General features: G+C 44.8%; 1 protein-coding gene across 5 annotated transcripts in view; it reads right to left on the reverse strand.

Moving 5' to 3' along the window:
* ERG (ETS transcription factor ERG) overlaps positions 1–16,050 on the reverse strand; it is a 279,268-nt gene that overhangs the window by 196,009 nt on the left and 67,209 nt on the right. For all 5 annotated transcript variants that reach the window (XM_001170678.7, XM_001170554.7, XM_003319073.6 and 2 more), the window contains exon 2: positions 7,415–7,516. The gene's annotated coding sequence lies outside the window, so the exon portion shown is untranslated. The remainder of the gene's footprint in view (positions 1–7,414; positions 7,517–16,050) is intronic.

A 16,050-nucleotide genomic window follows, 5' to 3' on the forward strand; every position in this document is an offset into this window, starting at 1 on the left:
AGAAGAGGCTGGGAGAGGATGGGGCCTGGCTGAAGGTTTCTGGGAGCATAGGAATCCTCAACTCCCCTTATCCTAAGAGCAGCAGGTGCCACAGGAAAACACCACTCTGCTCCTGGGGTCATTCAGCCCGGAAGGGGAGCGTCTGCAAGCCATCCTCACAAAGGGAGGGCCTCCCACTGCACAACCCTGCTCTGGGGAGCACATGGCTATTTCCGTATGTCTGGACATTCTCTCTGGACTAGTTCACTCCGCACAGTTCCTCCCTGCCTGCACACACATGCTGCCGCTCACACCAGGGGCTGAAGCTCGTCCCCCTCCCCTCAAACCCAGGCTGACCTGTGGCTGCCTCTGACCTGGAGAACACAGCAGAGGGAAGGTTTCAGGAGTCCCAGGCTCAGGCCTTTATAGAAGTGGGAGCTTCCCCTTCCTGCCTCCTGAAACCAAGCCCCCATACCCTCAGCAGCACAGCACATGGCAGAGGACCGAGTGCCCAGTGGGGCAGCCAGCACCAATGCCAGGCCCAGGAGGGAGCTGTCCTGGACAGTCCAGAGAACTGACTCTCAGATGACCACGGCCCCTGCTGACATCAGGGAGGCAGCTTCCAGCTGAGTCCAGTCAGCCCACAGAATCATGACCAATAATAAATGGGTTGTTGTACTAAGCTGCTAGGATTTGGGGTAGTTTATTACACACACAGGTCATTGAAACACCCTGTAAGTGCTCTAGAGGCATAGAGAAGATAGACGGTAAATAGCTTGTTTCACTGTCACTATGGATAAGTACAAAGATGGTTCCAACACTCAACTCCTCCTGTATCCATGCTTTTTGCCACATAACTTTGTGATTCTTCCCATTAAAGAGTTAGAATTACTTCCCAACCCTTATTTTTGGGCTGCCTATATGATCTGCTTCAGCCAACAGGCGGTAGCAGAAAGACAAGTATGTCAGATCCTAGCTGAAGCCTCAGGAGGTAGGACGTGTTCCCCTTTGCTTTTCTGTAACTTTCCACCAGCATGGGAACATGGCCAGATGCATGCGGGAGGATGAGAGGTACCTGAGGCAGAGTCACCCACCCCAATCACCCCACCAAGACTACGTTTGATCATCCCATAGACAACCAAAACCCCAGACATGGGAGGGAGGCAACCAGACCAGCCGCTAGCCAAGTCCAACCAGAATGGCCAACCCACAGGCTCATGGCTGAATAAGTGCTTACTGCTTGAAGCCACTGAAATTTGGGGAATTTGTTACACAGCATTTTTGTGACAATAGATTACTGACATACACTTTGCAATGTACAATCAGATTACCGAGATCTTCGTTAAAATTTTTCTAGCCAGTGATAAAAGGAGACTCAAACAGGGCATTTCAAAGGAAGCCACTTCATCCCAACACAGAGACATAATATTTCCACTCACCTACGAGACATGATCTCAAACCCTAATCCTGGCCTCAAAATGGGTTTGGAAACTGAAGGATAACCAAGAAACCTCCACCAGAAGCCTCCATGGGATTCCCAGAGCCCTTCCCAGGAGCAACTGAATTCTCACTTCACATGATGCCCTGCCAGCCTCCCCTGGATTGCAAAAATCAAATCAACATCCTTGGATATCCAAGACCGCAGCAACATCATAGAAGTTACAGCAGCCACTCGGTCTGTAACCAACCAAGACATAAACTAAATGAGCAAGTGTTTGAGTCTCTTGTTTCTTATGGGGAAGTTTGGAGTACTCAGGATGCATCAAGTATAAAATGACAGGGAAGGGAATAGATAGAGATTCCAGATGCAACACAGTCCTGATCCTTGAGGGATCGAGATGGGAAACAGATCTGTTTCATACAGATATGAAGCAGTCAGTCCTGAGAGCAGGCAGTTAGTGGAGGTGCCCAGTGAGGCATGTGGATATACCTAGAGGAAAGAGAGAGCTGATTCATGCAGAGACAAGGGGGTGCCACCAAGAAGCCTTGATGAACAAGAAGCATGAGGACTGGAGGAAAGAGGGTGAAAGGCATGAAGCAGGGAACCTAAGTTTCTCCCAGCTCTGCCACATTAGAGACCAAGGGCGTATGAGCTTCTCACACCGCCACCACCAGAGTGATCACACACCAAAGGGATTCACTCAGCACGCAGCGTGATGGCACTGCCATCCTCCACACCAGCTCAGCGAAAACCCAACGGACCTAAAGACCAGGAGAATAAAAGCTCAACCACCCTCCCCTGCCTCCTCAACCCACAGGGATCTCTGACTCTTTTTTTTTTTTTTTTTTTGAGACGGAGTCTCTCTCTGTTGCCCAGGCTGGAGTGCAGTGGTACGATCTCGGCTCACTGCAACCTCTGCCTCCCAGGTTCACACCATTCTCCTGCCTCAGCCTCCCGAGTAGCTGGGACTACAGCCGCCCACCACCACGCCTGGCTAATTTTTTGTATTTTTAGTAGAGACGGGATTTCACCATGTTAGCCAGGATGGTATCGATCTCCTGACCTCGTGATCCGCCCCCCTCAGCCCCAAAGTGCTGGGATTACAGGCATGAGCCACCGCACCCGGCTAATTTTTTGTATTTTTAGTAAAGACAGGGTTTCATCGTGTTAGCCAAGATGGTCTCGATCTCCTGACCTCTTGATCCACCCGCCTCGGCCTCCCAAAGCACTGAGATTACAGGCGTGAGCCACCATGCCCGGCTAATTTTTTGTATTTTTAGTAGAGACGGGGTTTCACCGTGTTGGCCAGATGGTCTCGATCTCCTGACCTCATGATCCGCCCACCTCGGCCTCCCAAAGTGCTGGGATTACAGGCGTGAGCCACCGCACCTGGCCCTCTCTGACTCTTTTTGCAGCCATTTGAGTGCCTGTTCTTTTTTACTGTTTCAGAAGTATTTTATGGATTTTTTAAAGAGTACTTCTAATTTACTTTGTGTTCCTAATGGTCATTTCTCAAATATGTAGTAGTTGGTAACCAAACAAACTAAAACCATACTAAAAATTTTTAGTAGTTGGTGATAGTTTCATGTCACTGTAGGAACCTTTTTATTTTCTATTTTACCTGCCTTTGAACCCTTGCAGAACTTCACTCTATGTTGATTGAAAATCATTTCTTTAATACTTGTTTCTTGCAATAAACTCATTTGCTAAGGTATATACTTCTATATGATTTTGTGTTTCATGACCCAGCTATATTTTATTATTGGGTATCTTAAAGAAACAAAAAAGGCCTTAACATTAATAGAATTCTACTTGTGTCACTTCTTTGTTTTTGTTTTCAAAATGCCAATGTCTTACTAAATAGAAACAAACTTGATTTGAATTACGTAAGCTCTAACCACATAAAAAAGATGGACTGGTACCCAAGGTAGAAGGGAAAATAAGCATTTTGTAATTATGGAGGCAGTAATGCAAAATGGTTAAGAGAAGGCCTAAATATTTGCAGGGCTGGTGCAAGAAAATAGATGGAAGTTTGAGACCCCTCGACTCTACCCCTCCTCTCTTCTCAAACCCAATTCTGTTCTGCGGGTTAGAAGACGCATAAAGTCACGTGGACATCCCGATCCACATGGCCACACTCCATTCAGCAATGCTCCCTGCTCATCCTTCAGACCCAGGGAAACACACACAAGATCTTCCCAAGAAGATGAACTCCAGGAAACAGGCTGGTGCAGCCCAAAAGATGCTCAGTCAAGTCTGGAAAGGCGCTCTGGGTGCCCCAGCACCTGGGGCATGTCCTGGAATGGGGATGGGTTCAGCTGGGGAGGGCAGGAGTGGGGCCTAGAAGGCATAGGCAGGACCCTGGGCTGGGGGCAGTGCTCGATATGAGCACAGTGCAGAGCCAGATGAGGGATGGAAATCAGATCTGCCACTTACTCCTTGGAAACCTATAAATGATCACTTTATCCTCCAAGAGCCTTAGTTACACATTTGCACAATGAGGATAATATTACTGTAGTATAATAAGAACTCCATTTGCCCTTGTCTCTCGTTTCTGGCATGGAGCTCCTAAAACTCTGGGAATTTCCCAAGTGATGGGAGCATCTTTTGTTCTAAGAAGGCAGCGGGTTGGTGAGTCCCTAGATAGCTTCAGGATGGGGGCTAATTGCAAGAAAGAGTGAGTCTTGATTAGATGCTCAGAACTTTCAGCCCCATTTCCCAACCACTCAGGAGAGGAGAGGAGCTAGAAATTGAGTTGATCCCCAGTGGCCAGTGATTTAATCAATCCTGCCTATGTAACAAAATCTCCATAAAATACCCTGACGGGGTTAGGACAGCTTCTGGGCTGGTGAGCATATCGGTATGAAGAGTGTGGTGCACCCCAATGCTAAAGGGACAGAGGCGGCCAGGCGCAGTGGCTCACGCCTGTAATCCCAGCACCTTGGGAGGCCGAGGAGGGTGGATCACGAGGTCAGGAGATCGAGACCATCCTGGCTAACACAGTGAAACCCCGTCTCTACTAAAAATACAAAAAAATTAGCCGGGCGTGGTGGCGGACGCCTGTAGTCCCAGCTGCTCGGGAGGCTGAGGCAGGAGAATGGCGTAAACCCGGGAGGCGGAGGTTGCAGTGAGCCGAGATCGTGCCACTGCACTCCAGCCTGGGCAACAGAGCAAGACTCCATCTCACAAAAAAAAAAAAAAAAAAAAAAAAAAAGGGCAGAGGCTCCTGTACTTGGAATCCTTCCAGACCTTGCCCTGTGCACCTCTTCATCTGGCTGTTCATTCATATGCTTAATAATAAACTGTAATCATAAGAGCATAGCGTTTTCCTGAGTTCTAGCAAGTTGTTGCACCTAAAAGGGGGGTTGTGGGAACCCCCAATGTTGTAGCCATGTCGGACAGAGTGTAGGTAACCTGGGGACCCAATACTTGTAACTGGTATCTGAAGTGAGGACGGTGTTGGGGAGCTCAGCCCTTAAACCCGTGTGCTAACTTCCGGTACTCAGTGTCAGAACTGAATTGAACTGTTGGACACCCGGTTGGTATCAGTGTTGAATGATTGGTTGGTACTGGCGAAGACACGATGTATTTGGTGTTGGAAAACATAAATAAAAAATGTGTAAAACCTCCAAACGATGTTCAGCAATTCATAAAGGTGTCAGTGCAAGAGTTGGCCTGTATCTATTCTAACTGGTCAGTATGCAAGTTGAACCATTGTTTGATTATCTCCTCTGTCTACACCATCAGGCTTTTGTGAGGATTAAACTGAATTATGCCTCAGAAAGAAAACTCTCTCAAGGCTAGGCACATAATCAACACTAAACAAGTGGTAATCATTATAATTAAGAAAGTAAAAATATTTCAAATGGACGATTTTGATACTGTATAAAATGTTGCAACTTTTTTTTTTTTTTTTGAGACGGAGTCTTGCTCTGTCGCCCAGGCTGGAGCGCAGTGGCGCAATCTTGGCTCACTGCAACCTCCACCTCCCGGGTTCCACTGATTCTCCTGCCTCAGCCTCCCGAGCAGCTGGGATTACAGGCATGTGCTACCATGGCTGGCTAATTAAAATGTTGCAACTTTTCAGGAAAAATAATTCTCAATAAATAAATTGCTAATTTTCATAAGAGCCCTTTGTCAACTGACTAAAAACATCCTTAATTTAGAAATGTATTTTTTAGTTTTAAGATAACTAGTCATCAAGTGAAAACACTGTAGGCAAAATGGCTCTAAGCAATTTAGTATTCATAGGAATGAATCCATTCCTTGAAAGCATTGGTCGCTGGGTGCACTTGTCCTGGATGAGCAGATATTAGGCAAATCAGTCTTTCACCAGCAAACCCTGCCATAAGAACTGCACAGGCCTGATTCCTGCCAAGCACACCAGGCCCCTGACTGGGGCAGAGGCCTCCCTTATGGGGCAGGAAGAAGGAGGCAGGGAGAAACGTAGGGCCCATGATTTAAGGAGGCTCTCCCTCTCAGGCTCATGCAAGTGCAGGATCAGTACCTAAAGGGGAGCACCGCCCAAAATCCTGTGCCCCAGTCACCTTAACCCAGTCCAGTCCTGGCTCCTACACTCCAAAGCTAAGCAGGGAATACCAGCGGGAGACGGAAGACAGCATGAGAAACTGAATGCATCTCTACATTTATCTAAAAATAAGAAACTGGACTTCTTCAGTAGGAAATGGCTCATCTTTCCAAATGAATAAAAATACTTATAGCTATGGGTTGAATTGTATCAATTCTCTCCCCCAGTTCATGCATTGCAGTACTAACCCCCGGTCCCTCGGGATGTGATGATAGAGAGGTAGGGCCTTTACAGAGGCAATCAAATTAAAGTGAGGTCATTAGTGACCTAACCCAACGTGACTGATCCACTTACAAAAAAAGGGACAAGATTTAAAGACAGACCTGTATAGAAGGACGATGGTGTGAAGACACAGGGAAAAGACAAAAGAGGCCTGGAACAGATTTCCCTCAAAGCCCTCAGAGGGAACCACTTGGGCTGACACCTTGATCTCGGACATCCAGCCTCCGGAATGGTGAGATGATGAATTTCTGTTGTTTTAAGCTACCCAGTTCATGGCAGTTTGTTACAACAGCACCGGGAAAGGAAATCACCTCTATGGAGGGACTTACGAAAGTCACTTAACTAATGCAGATTAGAGGCCTCACAGTCGGGGCATGGCCTCAAGAGCCACATCCATTTTAATCGCACCATTTCTCACTGAACTCTGACCCTGGTCAAGGCATGTCTCAGGCTCCATGGACTGCTATTCCTTCCACTCATCGACCCTGGCTTCATTCTGGCAAAGGAGGGACTCTTACATTCTGCGGCCTGCATGAGTGTCATGTGAGCACCCCCATAACCTTGATCCCTGCGGTGCTTCTCCAAGGGAGCCCTAGCATTCCAGCCGGCCTCATGGGCATGCCTTAGAGAGAGGGAGCTGACCCTCTCCTTCTCCAACTGGGTTTTATTTTTATTTTTTGGCATGTTTTGTGAATACAAAGATTCACTGCCTGGGTGTGCCCCTTGAAAGAAGGTTTCAATTGCATTCAGGTGAAATAACCACAAAATGACTGTAAGCCAAATGTAGTAGTATCATAGAAAAATGGAAATATCGTAAAAGCACCAGTCTGTAGACACCTAGCCTCTGGTTCCTCTGGAAAAGGGAGAAGACAGTAGACAGTGATGGAGAAAAGAGGGGCTGTGAAGACTACAGAACTGAGAAGGCAGTAATTCTAAAATCTCCACACTGTAGGGCCAGGAACAGGCAGTGCTGGGCAATGGGGCATCTTATCTCAGGGAAGTCAAGGGTGTCATGTAGAACCAACATAATTCATCCAAGTACAGCAAAGAATCCAGAAATGGTCTGTGGAGGTTTGGAACCATGAAAATCAAATAGTAAAGATACAAAATATTTACATATCCACATTTTTTAAAAGGGGTCCTGACTAGGCAGCATAAGATTATTTGGGTTCTGTTCGTTTTACCTTTAGTTGCCCTTGGTTCTGCCATCTTTTTTCTCTGTGAGTCATTTGTCTTGCTTTTGGTCAACACGGCTTTCCTCGGGTCTCCAAAGATCCTGGAATAACCTGAATATAAGTTGAAGAATATTAAACCTTATTTTGTTTTCAAATATTAATACCAGGGATCAACTGTACATGTACCGACAAAACCTATTTCTTAAACATTATTTTAAAATATCCTAAAAGGGGAAAGAACTTAAATCCTTCCCCTTAAAAAAAGAGGGGACAACATTCCTCTCCTCTGAGGGAAGCCCAGCATTATGAAGCAAAAATCGGGAGTGAAAGCAAGGCCAAGCCTAACTGGCATGCTGAAGCACACAGACGCTTTTGCACAGAAAATATTTTGAAAATGTTTTCTTTTCCTTACAGCCCCCAGCTTTGGTAATAATGGCTTCCCCAGATCATTCTGTTAGCACTTTCTGCTGCTCAGAACAGGGCAGTGGGATTTAGAATTTAGAAAACATCCTGAGAACTGTAATTAAGCAATTGTCATAGTCCCAGAAAAGAAACAACCCTTTTACTTTGTAAATGCTAGGAGGATCTGTATTTTTTAAAATCTTAGAACACTAACTAGCTAAAAAGATAGAAAGAAAAAAATCTTTCTTACAATATGCCTGTAGCACGGCTCCAAAATCCAGTCCCTCTCTCTCTTCTTTTTTTTTAGATACAGGAATTTCTTACACAACTTTCCAAGTAAAATATTCAATCCCCAAATAATATATTTAGTAGAATCCTTACAACATGAGAAATTGTAAATGGCATCTGTTTCCGTTGAAAATATTTTAAAATTAGAAAACATCTTAAGCACTGCATCAAATCAATATTTGTAATGGGCAGAATTATTTCTAAATGGTTCCACAGGCCAGTTGACATTCCCACTCTACTTAGGAAGCCCCCAGCCAACTCCACCTGAAGTCTTCAAAACCTGTGCATAGAGGCAAATTGCCCAGATGTCACAGAAAAGCATTTGTTGTGATACAGAAAATAAAACACATTACTGGGGGAAAAAAATCAGGGTACTAAACCACGTACATAATATCATCCCAATATTGCACAAAGAAAAAAAAATAAGTGGATGAAATAAAAGAGGGAAGGCAGGAAAGGAAAGAGGATGACCTGAGAAAAGTTATCAAAATGGTTAATAGTCATGGTCTTTGGCTTTCCAGTGTGAAATAGGAGTTCTTATTTTCCTCTTTTTTAAATATTTTTAAAATTATTTATGTTTTAAACCAACTAATAAAAGTAATATATATTTACCGTGTACAACATTATGTTTTGAAATATATATATATATACATGTTGGAATGGCTAAAGTAAGCTAATTAACATCTGCATTACCTCACATACTTATTTTTTTGTGGTGCGAACACTTGAAATCTACTCTTAGTGATTTTCAAGAATATAATGCATTGTTATTAACTACAGTCAATAGATCATAGGTCTATTCAAGTTCAAGTCACAGATCTCTTGAAATTACTCCTCCTGTCTAACTGAAATTTTGTGTCCTTTGACCAACATCTCCCCAGTTCCCCTACGCTCGACATCACTAATCATCAAGGAAATGCAAATCGAAATCATGATGAGTGTCATCTCACACCTGTTAGAATGGCCATTATCAAAAAGACAAGCGTTGGTGGGGATGTGGAAAAAGGGAACTCTTGCCCACCGTTGGTGGGAACGTAGATCAGTACAGTCATTATGGAAAACAGGATGGAGGTTCCTCAAAAACACAAAGATCAATTACAAAACAAAATACTATACGTTTTACAAATGTACTACAACTCAATTTGGTATGTATTACAAATCAAAATACTACATGATTGCTGGCAATCCCACTCTGGAGATAGATCCAAAGAAAATGGAAAATGAAATCGGTATGTCAAAGAGGTACCAGCCCTCCCACATTCATTACAGCATTATTCACAACAGACAAGGTATGGCATCAACCTAAGTGTCCATCAACATAAACGCCCATAAAGAAAAGTGGTGCACATACACAATGGAACACTATTCAGCATTTACAAGAGAAATCCTGTCATTTGTGACAACATGAACAAACCTGGAGAACTTTATGCTAAATGAAATAAGCCAGGCACAGAAAGACACATACTGCATCCTCTCACTTATACATAGCATCTGAAAAGTTGAACTCCTATTTCCTTCTTTATAGTTTTGTGTATTTTCCAAATTTTCTAAACCAAAAATATTCATCTTTATAATCAGGGGAGAAAACTAAGGAATAATCATTTTATAATCCTAAACATGCTTTTAAAGCATTTATTTCACTGTAATGTATTCTTTTCCCATCCAGTCATACATGGGCCCAAGGAGCTGGCCTTCCCTGCTCGGCGGCCTGATGTTCAAGGGGATGGGGGAGGGGGACAGTGCAGTAGATCATGCTTTGCAAAGCTGTGCAAATCTTTTTTTTTTTTTTTTGAGACAGAGTCTCACTCTGTCGCCCAGGCTGGAGTGCAGTGGCATGATCTTGGCTCACTGCAACCTCCGCCTCCCAGGTTCACGCCATTCTCCTGCCTCAGCCTCCTGAGTAGCTGGGATTACAGGCGCCCACCACCACGCCCGGCTAATTTTTGTATTTTAGTAGAGACGGGGTTTCATCGTGTTAGCCAGGACGGTCTCAATCTCCTGACCTCATGATCCACCCACCTCGGCCTCCCAAAGTGCTGGGATTACAGGCGTGAGCCACGGCGCCCGGCCAAAGCTGTGCAAATCTTGAGTTAATAAACATGTTCCCCAAATCCAAAAGCCAATATTGACTATTGCTTGGTTAACTGTTTTGCATGGATAAGTGGTTAAAGGAGTATTTGGTTTCCAATTTCTGCAAAGGGAATAAAAGTTTTAAAAGCGTGAACTAAGATTCCCTATACTATGCTATTCTATAGTAGGTTTTTATGCCAAAACCTCTACTGGCTGAAAGGATAATTTGATTTATGGTTGAGACATTGTTGGGCCTGATTTGAAGCCCAGAGTCAAGCCCAGAGAGGATTCTCTTAAATATGTGCAATGGGTATTTTTAAATTAGCATTATGGCATTATTAATATTTCATTTAGCCTGAGAGCATTTACCTGACAACGTAAATTATGTGTAACACAGCTGAGAAGCCACAAAGGATCCAAAAAGATGTCACGAAGTCCACGAAGGGAAGCTTTGCCAGAGAAAGGCACACTACCAGCCGCGTGAGCTGGCCTCATCAAAGCAAAAAAGTCAGAAAATTATGTAAACCAGACTCAAGAACTCAAAAATACAGTCGTTTGAGAACTTTGGTAAGAGTGCAAACTGCTCAACCCAGCTCAATCACCCCTGGTCCAGCAACGGCAGAAAGCCAAGGTCAAGGAGTCACATGACCTGAAGAGACACCCCTCCACCACCACCACCACCCCCCAAGCCCTGCCCCTGGCCAGTGGGACAAACCACATCACCCCTGGGATTCAGTATTCGGTCAGGTTCTGTGTTCTGTATGGGGAGTTAGAAGAAGGCACCGGATCATCAGGAAATCTGGACTGGAAATGGCCAAAGCTGAACACATCTGAGTACCTGAAGGGTAAGCTTAAGGTGTCAAAGCAGCCATGGTGAGGCAGAAAGAACCTTGAGCTTGGGGCCCCATGTTTGTGCTGACCCACTAGCAGCCAACAAAACCTCCCTCAGCCTCAGTTTGCTCATCTGAAAACTGTGAGTAAGAGGCTCTGACTCCAGAGAGGTGGTGCAAGTTCAATGAGAAGGGGTTGCTGATGGTCCAGATGGACAGATGCAAAGCATTGCTTTCTGTTTTTGTCTTTGTTTTGATACAGGATTCTCTCTGTCATCCAGGCTGGTGTGCAGTGGTGCCAATAGCTCACTGCAGCCTGGACCCTCCCTGGCTCAAGTGATCCTCCCACCTCAGCCACCCAACTAGCTCAGACTATAGGAAAAAGAGTCATGCACCACCATGCCTGGCTAATTTTTAAAAAAAATTTTTGGAGACATGAGATCTCACTATTTTGTCCAGGCCGATCTCGAACTCCTGGCCTCAAGCAATCCTCCTCTCTCAGCCTCCCAAAGTGCTTGGATTAGAGGGGTGAGCTACCATGCCCAGCAAAGGCATTGTTAAATTCAGGAATGAATGACCACCTTGTTCCCCAAAACACTAGACAAGAGAACCACTCTCTACGCACAGATCTCCCTGGCCACCACGTGTAAGCAGCAGTGAATATTCCATAGGTGGAACTGGCTACTGTGAAGAAAGAAAACTCCAGAAAAGGTGCCCTCACTCCAAGAAGTAGCCTGGACCCCACGTGCGTGACAGCAGCCTGGGGAGAAGGCTCCACTCCCACCAGCAATGCCAAGGACAGAGCAGCAGCAGCCGTCCATCCCCACAGTTATGGTGAACACAGCCACAGAGAAGCCTGCTTTTTCCATGTATAGCCACACACAGGTGGCAATGGCAGCAGACACAACTGGCTGCCCTTCCTCCCTTATGGAAGGAAACATAATTTTGCTTGGGTGTTCTGCCTGCCCCCACATGACCCACGGAGGATGACCAGCCCCAACACCAGTATAAATCCTATCACTGGGCACCATCTCTTCTCACCACTGATTGGTTTAGGGAAGGGCACATGATATAATTCTGGTCAGTCTAACACTCGGGGAAGCGAGCTAGAGGACTTCTAGGAAAAGTGTTGGCTGATGAAGAAAGGCCATAGAGTAGTAGTCCTGTCTGTGTGGCACTTGGAACTGTGAGAGCCATCCCAGGACCATGAGAAGAGGTCACCTGAGGATAAAACCAATATGCTGTGGATATCTGGGGGAAAGGAGGGAAGTCCTTGTGTTTCTATCTATGGTAGGGAAGAGTATAAACCAACTCTGAAGGCATCTCATGGCAGGGCAGCTAGGCACATCAAATGCATTTTCCTTGTTAACTAAACCATTTTGAATTGGGGTCATTTTTGTTGTTATTGTTATTACTGGCAGCAAAAGTATCCCATACACTCTAGTAGCCATGTTCAAAAAAGTCGCTTTCAGCTCTTTTACCATCTGTATCCATAGTCACGCAGACACGCTGAGTATGCTCTTCAGTTCTAATTTTAAAATAAAATGATCTGCTGGAAATTAGCTCAGCTCATAGATCTCCATACTTACAACACTGTATCTAAGAATTAGTAAATAACTATTACCATGATAAGTGGCCTATCTCAGTCTATCCACATGTTGAGTGTCCAGGTACTGGAGGTGGCATGGAACCTCCCCTCAATAAACAAAGGGTATGATGAGAGGTTATACTTTAAATTAAATTACTGAGTGGAGGCATAATGTGGTGAGGGTCACAAGAGAGGTACCAAAGATGCAGCAACAGAGCAGTTGATGGGCACTTAGCATTTCAATAAGTGGGAATGGGGAGGAGAGCAGGAAAGGTGGAGGAAATAGATGAGGAGAGGAAAGAAGGGAAGTGTTCTCCAAGGAAGCATGCTGCAGGGAAAGAGTCTTTCACCTGTATGTCCCCACAAGGCACAGAGTATGAACTCAGAAATGTTGAATGATTTGTCTCTATAATTAAGGGATGATTTCACTGATAATGTTGTCTTCTTCCATAATCTAAGTTCAACCTGCCCTTCAAATCCATTCATTCATACAATTGTTCATCCATCCATCCATCCATGTATTCATGTATTCATTCATCTATCCATCCATGTATTCATCCATCCATCATCCATGTATTCATCCATCCATCCACCCATCCATCCATGTATTCATCCATCCATCTATCCATCCATCCATACGCACTGAGTTCCCTCCATGTGCCAAGCACTGAGCTAAACACTAACTAGGGTTGGGCTTTGCCAATGAGTTCAGAGCCTAGTGAGAGAGACAGAGTTGTAAAGAAAAAAATCACAAATGCCAACTCCCCCATTGCCTTGCTTGATCCTCAATGCCAGAGTGTAGCCTGGTTGAGCATGACAATCAGCTGGAGAGCTTTTTAAAAACAGAAATTCTGCAATCCTTCCTCTTTTTTCTTTATTGGAAAGTCCAGGGGTGAAAGGAGCAAAAGGGTCTAAGTGGGAGTTAGGGAGGCAGAAGAGGATTGAAGGCAGTGTCTGAAATATTTTCAGACTGAGAAGGAAAAGGAAAACAGCCAAGAACACAAGGAGGAGCAGTCAGAGCGTAAGGAGGAAACTAGGAAAGATCTAAGTCATGGAAGCCAAGGAAGGACATTCAGTAAGATGGAAAGTTCAGTGTCGCAACTGCAGAGAGATTAATGTCCAGGAGAAAGTCATTCAACCAACCATATGCACTGAGAACAGGTCCTGGATTTGGCAACTTAAAACCTCTTGCTGTCCTCTAAAAATGTTGTAGGAGCCTGACAGCATGAAGCCAAATGGCTCAGTAGTTAAAAACAGGGAGGATATGCAAAGGGCAATGTAGGCTACTCATGGAAGGAGTTGAGCAACAAAGTTAGGGAGGGAGTGGCAGTTCAAAGAAAAGCACTAATGCCACAGGGTGCAGTGGCTCATGCATGTAATCCCAGCACTTTAAGTCAGGAGTTCAAGACCAGCCTGGCCAACATGGTGAAACCTCATCTCTACTAAAAATACAAAAATTAGCCGGGCATGGTGGTGGACACCTGCAATCCCAGCTACTCAGAAGGCTGAGGCAAGAGAATCACTTGAATCCAGGAGGCAGAGGTTGCAGCAAGCTGAGACTGCACCACTGCACTCCAGCCTGGGGGACAGAGTGAGACTCCTCAAAACAAACCAACCAACAAACAAACAAAACCAAAAAACAATGAAAACAAAAACGAAAAGCACTAACTGGCTTCACCCACCCAACATTTGCTGGGCACTTACTGTGCTTCAGAAATTACTAGTAGCTAGGGATGCACTAGTGCGCAAGACTCAGCCCTGCCCTCAAGGCATTTACAAACCAATGAAAAGAAGGTTTATCTTATTTGCTCAGTGTGTTTGAAGGATGAGAAAAGCAGGTATGTTTATAGACAGGATAAAGGGAGCCAGTGGAGTAGAGGAGATAGAGATTCTAGAGCCAGGGCACTTAAGGACGTTACTGTCTGGGGAAGAGGTAGAGGAAATGCCATGTTTCACAGCACAATGGTGGGATCAGTTCTGGCAGGAAGGTGGGACCCCACTGTCTCAGAAGGGGTGTGCTGCCAGATGGCTAACAACAGGCTCTCACAGGAAAACTCCTGATTTGAAGCACTTGGTCATTTCTATGGAGTCAATATTTCCATCATGGGCAACTGCAAGGAACCCAGGGGAGTCCCTGAATGCAGAGTTGGGAAAAGATGTGCTCTAACGCATCATTGCCGGCTCTAGCGAGTTGGGAGGAGCCAGCTCTAGCACACATGGGCTCCAGAAGCCAAAGAGAGACCAAGAAGCCTGGAACTGTTGATAAGAAAAGAGTGTTCAGAGGAAAGCTGTGAAGCCAGCATAGCCAGCTGCTCTCCTAGGCACTGAGACCCTGTGATGAGAGGAGAAACCAGGGAGGCGGAGTTCCAAATCTGGAAAAGTGGCAGGCTTGAGTGCTCTTCAGTTACTCCCACTTGAGCAATTTTGCTTCCTAAACCTGGTTAATAGCCCAAAATGTGGGCTGCTTATTGTCATCTCCCTTCACTCTGTGTGTGTGTGTGTGTGTGTGTGTGCTTTTCCTATGTAAACTGCTGCACCACTAACTCTGCTATACTTTAGAACTCAGTAAGGCAATCCTTAGACTCTTATACAATTCCCTAAAGGGTCCCCTTTTACTCTAAGTCATAGAGAAATGTTGAACATTTAAACCTTTAAAGTGCAGTTTTGCTGGAAGAAAATTTCAAGGGTCTCCATGAATCATGTCTGAGCCATGTATTGGCCATGACCACATACTTCTTGTCAGTCTTATTTCATTTGGTTGTTATTGTGGTTTGGTTTCATTTCATGTTGCTTTGGAGGGTCAATCTTTCTTCCATTCATGACATTCAATCAACCTTTCTCCCCAGTGCGTCTCCCCATTTTTTATGTGTGTGTCAGGAGATAGCAAAATAAACACAGGTATTAATGTGCCTGTGGGCACCAGTTTGTAAAGCCCAAGACGTTCTTGGACCCAAGGAAACTTTCAGTTCTTTCTCAGCCTTGCCGTTTTGCATGTAAAGCATTTGAGCTGATCTCAGAGTTGAGGTGGCTGCCAGCTTCCACCAGAACAAAACACACAGCAGCAAAACAGCGCCATGTCCCTCAGTGTGGGAACCAGGGTCTGCCTGGGGCCCCCCCGTAAAAATGAGAGATCTGAAGGAAAACAGACAGCATTTGAAAGGCGGATGACATCAAGAAAGTAAAAGCAACTATAAATATGACTTCTCTCCTGCTTTACACTGAGCCTTCTGTTCAAGAAAACACATTTACCAGGGATTTTTTCCTTAAGCTCAACTGGAAAAACAAATATTTAGTCATTTTACAAGAGCAGACAACTGAAAAGCAAGCCACAGATTAAACAAGCATTATGTATTTCTAAGAAAGTTCATCAAACACAATATATCTTTGAGAACACAATCTTGAAGTCTGTTTTAGAGGCAAATTTGACCTTCAAAATGAATTTTGTCTCGATATAATTACAAGGTCAA

Source organism: Pan troglodytes, chromosome 22, assembly GCF_028858775.2.
Source record: "Pan troglodytes isolate AG18354 chromosome 22, NHGRI_mPanTro3-v2.0_pri, whole genome shotgun sequence".
Classification (NCBI taxonomy): domain Eukaryota; kingdom Metazoa; phylum Chordata; class Mammalia; order Primates; family Hominidae; genus Pan; species Pan troglodytes.